We start from the raw sequence: 7,761 nt of genomic DNA, 5'->3' as shown, positions 1-7,761 counted from the left end.
TATACATTCAGAATTCCTATAAATCATTTTGAGTTTATTGTTATTATTAATATAATATCCTGTAATATTGTTCTTACAAGCCAATTTATCCTCAGTGTTAATAAATTAGTTTAAAAAAGGAGTTAAGGACCAACAGCATGGGGAAAAAAGGTGAAGATCCAGACTACGATTATATTCTCAACATCCATCTGGAGCCATAAACCAAAAATCATATAAGAAACGCTGAGTAGATGACCTGAGAAAAAAGAAAACACTACTCCAAATAACTGACCAAATCAATAACAGGAATTGTATTACCAGGCTTTAGCCAGCAGAGGGCTGTCTTTTACCTGCTTTTAGTTGACCGTATTTTTGCAGAATTGTGAAGCAGCTTCTGTTACACTTAACTAATGATTCGAGATTAAAACAAATAAATAAATGTTTTCTTTGACAAGTTCCTATGACAGCAAATAATTGACTGTGTATGGGTGCGGACGCCATATTTAATGGCCTTTCATATTCCTTTCTCAGATCTGGTCCCTGCTGACTACATTTTTTAACTCTCCTCGTCTGAGTGGACAAGGGGGTGGGATAGTAACAATTTTAAATAACTCTCTCTCTGCACTCTGTTTTTAGATCTTCACAGGTGCGGAACCTAGGTGTTCTTGTCGACCAGCATTTAAAATTTGATAAACATATCTCCTCCGTTATCGGATCCAGTTTTTATCAACTTCGTCTACTGTCTAAAATCAGAGACTTTCTCACTCCAAAAACTCTAGAAATGGCTGTTCATGCGTTTGTTACATCTCGACTAGATTACTGCAATTCCTTATATTGCGGTATATATAAATCTCAAATTGCGCGCCTTCAACTAGTCCAAAACGCTGCGGCCAGACTTCTTCTGAAGTGTCGCAAACATGAACACATTACTCCAATTCTCAGATCTCTACACTGGTTGCCGGTTCATCAGAGAATAGACTTCAAAATTCTACTCTTTGTTTTTAAATCGTTACATAACCTAGCTCCTGTCTACCTCTCTGAACTCCTTCATTTATACACTCCATCTAGAAGCCTAAGATCTTGCGACCAGGCTTTGTTGGTAGTTCCACATGTTAGACTTAAGTGTAGAGGGGAGCGTGCATTTGCGGTGGCAGGGCCACGGCTTTGGAATACCCTGCCTTTAGAAATTAGAATGGCCCCTTCTCTGCCTGTCTTTAAGTCCCTGCTAAAAACCTATCTGTTTTCCTTAGTGTATTGATTACTGTTATTCGGTAATTTTTTAATGGGTTGTTCATATTTTTATTTGGCTTGTTTTCTGTGTATGTTTTTATATATTTCTCTTCTGTAAAGCACTTTGGTCAGCCTAGCGGCTGCTGTAAATGTGCTATACAAATAAAATGAACTTGAACTTAATGTCTCGCCACTAACGAGGGTATAAAGGATAGGTGTAGTGGTTTAATTGATGATACCGTGTATCTGGGTGTCAAACACTGAAAATACCTATGTATGTTCATATTTCGTGGTATAAGATCTTAAGACAATATAGCACAATAAACGGACTGTTCGTGTTATAAATAAAATGCAATATGGCATCTACCCTAAATAAGGACCCAATGTGTTCAATTCTGTAACCATCAAGCAAAGCAATGGATGGAGGAATTAGTACCCACATAAAAATAGTGTATGAATCAAATACCTCGTCCTCGACAGCAGTCTTGTTTGTTATCTTCTTGAGACCCACATCCGAAAGCATATTTAACGACGTTTATGTTTGGGAAAGAAACTAAAACCTGTGGAAAGTTACGTAAAACCCTAGTTCACATCATAAACATTTATCATTTAAAATAGGGAGAGACGTTTTACTTCTTGAAATTAAGTTTTCGGCCTCTGAGGTACTTTTTCGTGCTGTTCTGTTGCCCAGTTTCGCGCCATCAGGTGACCAGCGCGGGAATGAGAAGCCGCGCGTGCTTGAGGATTCAGCGGTTGCCATGGAAACCCCCGCGTAAATGCTGAAGGAGAATCAATCTCGTAAAGAAAGACAGAATGCAACATGAATGCAACGGCGTCCATTGAAAATAAGAGTTGATATTCGCCAAATCTGTACACGACATGTAACGTTGTTTAAATATTAAAAACTGTCAGTCCGAAAAGATTGCGTGTGAGAGCTTGTGAAGCCCTCGTGATGTTTTGTCCCTTTATATGCGAGGCACGTGCAAGATTAGAATTCAAGGCGCGAGCTCTCCCACAGTTTGCTGCCAAACACAAACAGCCCACTGTATGAGACCCGCAGGGGCTGCAGTGAATCTAAAACACTGTTCTCTTTTTAATGCCTTGCAAGGAAATGCAACGATTTAAGAAAATTGCATGACGATAGATGGTACAATGAATATAGCCTACAGTATATGCCATTGAACTGAATGACTGCCACATTCTTTTACCATCATACAGCATTTAGCCTACATTGTACTCAATAGTATTATAGTACTACAGTTGCTAGTGTTGCTTACACACAGTTTTGGGAAGGTTACTTTGGAAATGTAATAGGTTACAGATTGCAAGTTACCCTATCTAAAATGTAATAAGTAGGTGTTAGCTATTTCAATTACTTTATTAAAGTAATGTAACTGATTACTTTTCTAAATGTCTAATGTTTTCAACTGTTAATCATTTTCAAACATGTAGTATTATTCAACACTGATTACTGTCACTTTAGAAATCCTTCATCACTTGAATTAAGATTATAATAATTAAATTTTAAAGCACAGTCACCACAAAATCAGACTTACTTTGAGATCGTTCTGAGGTTAAATACAGATTTAAAACCAAAACAAGATATAGTTTAATAGCTTATGATACTGTTTTTGAAATCAAATCTTTGCATAGTTATGACAGGAAACACTGGCATCTAACAATGCCTTTTTAGAAAACAGTTAATCTGAAAAAGAAAGCATATGCATAAACCCAAATAGGAAATAAAACAGTTATTGAATAAGCATGTGTACTATTCTGTGTACTAAACTCCTGAAGCACTGTGTCTCATATTTTAGAGCAGTCACCGCAATTTATCAAAGAAATCTATTAAATTTGTACGTGGGTGTGTGTGGGGGAAAAAATCAGATGTAACCGTTTGTAATCGTTAACATTACATATACATTAACATATACAACTGTAATTTCATTGCACATTCTCAGTAACTGCAACTGATTACAATTACATTTATTTTGTAATTAAATTCCATAATTTAGTTACATGTAACTACACTCTAAAAAATGCTGGGTTGTTTCAACCCAACTTTGGGTCAAATATGGACTAACCCAACTTTTGGGTTAAAAATGTAATGTAAAAATTTAACCCAACAGTTGGGTTAGTCCATATTTGACCCAACGTTGGGTTGAAACAACCCAGCATTTTTTAGATTATAGTTACTCCCCAACACTGCTTACATGTGTATATTAAGTGCACACCTTTTACTCAAGTGAACATTTCTCAAGTTGTTTTTATGATTATTAATCTTTGTGTAAACAAACTTAATGTCTTATTGAACACTTCTACCGGTATTGCACAGGAAGACAGATAGGGGTACACTATGGGGGCAAGTTGTCACAAGGGATACTAGCTTATCTGGATTTTCAGCTAAACAGTAAAACAATTATAAAACCAAAAGAGACTAATAAAACCATAAAAATGTGTTAAAGGAAAGATAAATAAATGACAACTACCCCATTTATAATTTAACTATGCGCTGTATAAACACTAGCAATGATTTCATGTATTCACCACCTCACTTCATATGCAATGTGTGTGTGTTATATTGTTAAATGATATTTGCACAAGCATTTATGATCTGTATAGTCAGAGCTGGGTAGTAACTGATTACATGTAATCTGGATTATGTAATCAGATTCCAAAAATAAAGTACTTGCAATTAGGTTTTATTACATTTTAAAATACTCTTGAACAGACTACAGTTACTTTTTCATGGATTAGGCTACGTGGTTACATTATTTACACAATAGCAATAATTCATAATTTATTGATTCTCCCTACAATTCCTATTTTTCATATTTTAAATTTTCCTTTCTAAAATAGCCTACCACTTACAGTGTTGGGTGTAATTAGTTACTGTAATTTAATTACTTTTCTCTTGAAAAAGTAAGGTAAGGGATTACTCTTATTTTTTTCTGTAATTTAATTACAGTTACTTCTTATGTAATTGAACTTAATACTGTGTATAGACTGTAGAACATTTATACACAATACAATAGTGGATTTAACATCAAAATTTAAAGTCTAACCTTAAAATGCCTGATTTTTATGTACCCTTCTCACTTTAAATACTTTGGTGAGTTAATACAAATATTGGTAACACTTCCAATTTTCACTATTAACTTGTTGGTTATTAGCGTGAATATTACTGGAATTTTGGTTGTTTATTATTACTTAAAAAACACACATTAATGTCTTATTCTGCAAGACCTTATTCTAAAGCCAATACTTAAACTTAACAACTACTTTACTAAGTATTAATAAGCAGCAATTGGAGTATATTGAAGCAAAAGTCATAGTTAATAGTTAGTTAATAGTGAGAATTGGGCCCTAATCTAAAATGTGACCAGAATAATTTATGTAGTTATCTATTATTAATTTGAAATAATTAAAAGAACCGTTTCATGTCTGTCCTCATATCATTAACTTGTCGAGGTTGATATAGGATTTAGAAAGTAATTAGTACTCAATAATTAAATATTTTTTGGAGAGTAATTTGTACAGTAATCTAATTACACTGTTGAAGATGTAATTAGTAACTTGTAATTAATTACTTTTTTAGAGTAACTTACCCAACACTGACCACTTTTATACGTTCAGAAAGTCTTCCAGTTTTGTGGACATTCACACAGAGATCAGTCACTAGTCAGCTGCTACACAGCATTTGACCACTGGATTTAGCTGTTATAAATTCACTGTAAACCACGGCTTCTTGGTAGTCAGAGCTGGGTAGTAACTGATTACATGTAATCTGGATTATGTAATCAGATTCCAAAAATAAAGTACTTGCAATTAGGTTTTATTACATTTTAAAATACTCTTGAACAGACTACAGTTACTTTTTCATGGATTAGGCTACGTGGTTACATTATTTACACAATAGCAATAATTCATAATTTATTGATTCTCCCTACAATTCCTATTTTTCATATTTTAAATTTTCCTTTCTAAAATAGCCTACCACTTACAGTGTTGGGTGTAATTAGTTACTGTAATTTAATTACTTTTCTCTTGAAAAAGTAAGGTAAGGGATTACTCTTATTTTTTTCTGTAATTTAATTACAGTTACTTCTTATGTAATTGAACTTAATACTGTGTATAGACTGTAGAACATTTATACACAATACAATAGTGGATTTAACATCAAAATTTAAAGTCTAACCTTAAAATGCCTGATTTTTATGTACCCTTCTCACTTTAAATACTTTGGTGAGTTAATACAAATATTGGTAACACTTCCAATTTTCACTATTAACTTGTTGGTTATTAGCGTGAATATTACTGGAATTTTGGTTGTTTATTATTACTTAAAAAACACACATTAATGTCTTATTCTGCAAGACCTTATTCTAAAGCCAATACTTAAACTTAACAACTACTTTACTAAGTATTAATAAGCAGCAATTGGAGTATATTGAAGCAAAAGTCATAGTTAATAGTTAGTTAATAGTGAGAATTGGGCCCTAATCTAAAATGTGACCAGAATAATTTATGTAGTTATCTATTATTAATTTGAAATAATTAAAAGAACCGTTTCATGTCTGTCCTCATATCATTAACTTGTCGAGGTTGATATAGGATTTAGAAAGTAATTAGTACTCAATAATTAAATATTTTTTGGAGAGTAATTTGTACAGTAATCTAATTACACTGTTGAAGATGTAATTAGTAACTTGTAATTAATTACTTTTTTAGAGTAACTTACCCAACACTGACCACTTTTATACGTTCAGAAAGTCTTCCAGTTTTGTGGACATTCACACAGAGATCAGTCACTAGTCAGCTGCTACACAGCATTTGACCACTGGATTTAGCTGTTATAAATTCACTGTAAACCACGGCTTCTTGGGGCTTAATGCTTTATTTTACCATGTATTACTTTGGAAGGCGTTTGTCTTTCAAACACACTAGATTGTACAAATTCACCAGCTTTTTTGTCATCTGATCCTCTTTGACCTAATCAATTTACTTGAAGTACCCCTGATATTTTAAAATAAATATTTTAATAATAAAGGTATCACATTTGCATGTTCATGGTTTTCTGACTTTTGTTATGGACATATAACATGCAAGTAAACAAATAAAATATTTCATTTTTTCAGTAAGTGTTTTATTTTTTTTATTGCATCTTTTTATCAACATTTCAACCACTTATAACATAAACATAACCAAACCAACCAACAAGCAATGCCAATCTTTTACAATGCTAGAGATAAAAAAAGAAAGAAAGTGCATTATGACATACCAAAACTCAAAATATTACTTATTGAAACATTGATAAAATCCATGGAGTCCAAACTTGAGGAGAAGCTTCAGCAGACATACGAGTAACACAAGTTATTATACAATATACAAGTTATCAACAATATATTCTTTCCGGCTGCAAAGGCTAGAACGTCAAATAGACGACTGTTGAATCTGTAAGCATTTTATTTTGAGTCATATTCGAAAATTATTTTTTATTGTTTTATTTGCTTTTCATTAAACTCATAAACCCCCTGCAGTTACCCAGTTTGGGAAACCTTGATGCAATATAATGTTTAATGCAGTTCATGTTAATCTAAAAGTAGTCTGAGTAAATTACCTAAAATGTGTAACGTAATGGATTACGTTACTAATTACAATTTTGGTCATGTAGCCTAATTTGGAATCAGTAACGGATAACAATTTGTAAGTAATCTACCCAGCTCTGTGTATAGTGCTGTTTACCTTCATTTACAGCTGAACATACAGAACGGAAGAGAGGAAGCGCTATTACACAAGTGGTTCGCAGGTACATCCGTCCACGTGCTTGAAGAGCGGCCGCAGCAACGATAGGGGCGGGGCCTGTTCGCTAAGCCACGACCCCGGTGCGCCGCAAGGCTGAGCAACAAGTCGCAACCGGTCTGCAGAATTTCCCGTTGCACGGTAATGATCTGCGCTCGTGCCCTTGAAGAGCGACGCACTCTCGGGTTTTTGCGATCGTTTGATGTTTATATGCGGTAATCACATGTGAGTGTACACGCGGACCTGACGGAGAAACGCATCAGCTGTGTTTGTCATGCAATTTCGGTTTGAAGGTAAGAGACCGATACAATCATGTCCGCTTCCATATAGTGCTACTTAATGCGTTATTACTGGATACATTAATGGATTCTTGAATTGTAAGGATTCTAAAGCGATTCTAAAGGATGCTTTACTGGATACACGAACATCTCTGTCTGGTTATTAGTAGTGAAACTGCCACGTTTGCAGTGTTTTCATCCCAAACCCAGCACATTTCAGTTCTGATGTTTGCAAGAGCACTTTATAGTGACACTTTTATATCATTACTTAGTCATTTATGAACAATATTTAATGCGAGTATTTCGTATTCTAATTTAAAAAAAACAACAACAACACACGAATCCTAGTTTTAGGAAATTTCTACCCTGTTGAAAAACAACAGCATATGCTGGTTAGGTATGTTTTGACGCTGGGATGCTGGTTTAAGCTCGTCCTTTGCTGGTTTAAGCTGGTCCTTTGCTGGTTTAAGCT

The 7,761-nt window shown here is 34.1% G+C and overlaps 1 protein-coding gene across 1 annotated transcript in view; it reads left to right on the top strand.

The window, feature by feature from the left end:
* Positions 1–7,095: 7,095 nt before the first annotated feature.
* gramd2ab (GRAM domain containing 2Ab) overlaps positions 7,096–7,761 on the top strand; it is a 52,560-nt gene continuing 51,894 nt past the window's right edge. The window contains exon 1 of the mRNA XM_016494770.1: positions 7,096–7,304. The gene's annotated coding sequence lies outside the window, so the exon portion shown is untranslated. The remainder of the gene's footprint in view (positions 7,305–7,761) is intronic.

The sequence above is a fragment of the Sinocyclocheilus anshuiensis genome, unplaced genomic scaffold (assembly GCF_001515605.1).
Source record: "Sinocyclocheilus anshuiensis isolate Anshui unplaced genomic scaffold, SAMN03320099.WGS_v1.1 scaffold923, whole genome shotgun sequence".
Classification (NCBI taxonomy): domain Eukaryota; kingdom Metazoa; phylum Chordata; class Actinopteri; order Cypriniformes; family Cyprinidae; genus Sinocyclocheilus; species Sinocyclocheilus anshuiensis.
Note: the sequence above shows the minus strand (reverse complement) of the source record. Positions and strands in the feature narration are given on the sequence as shown.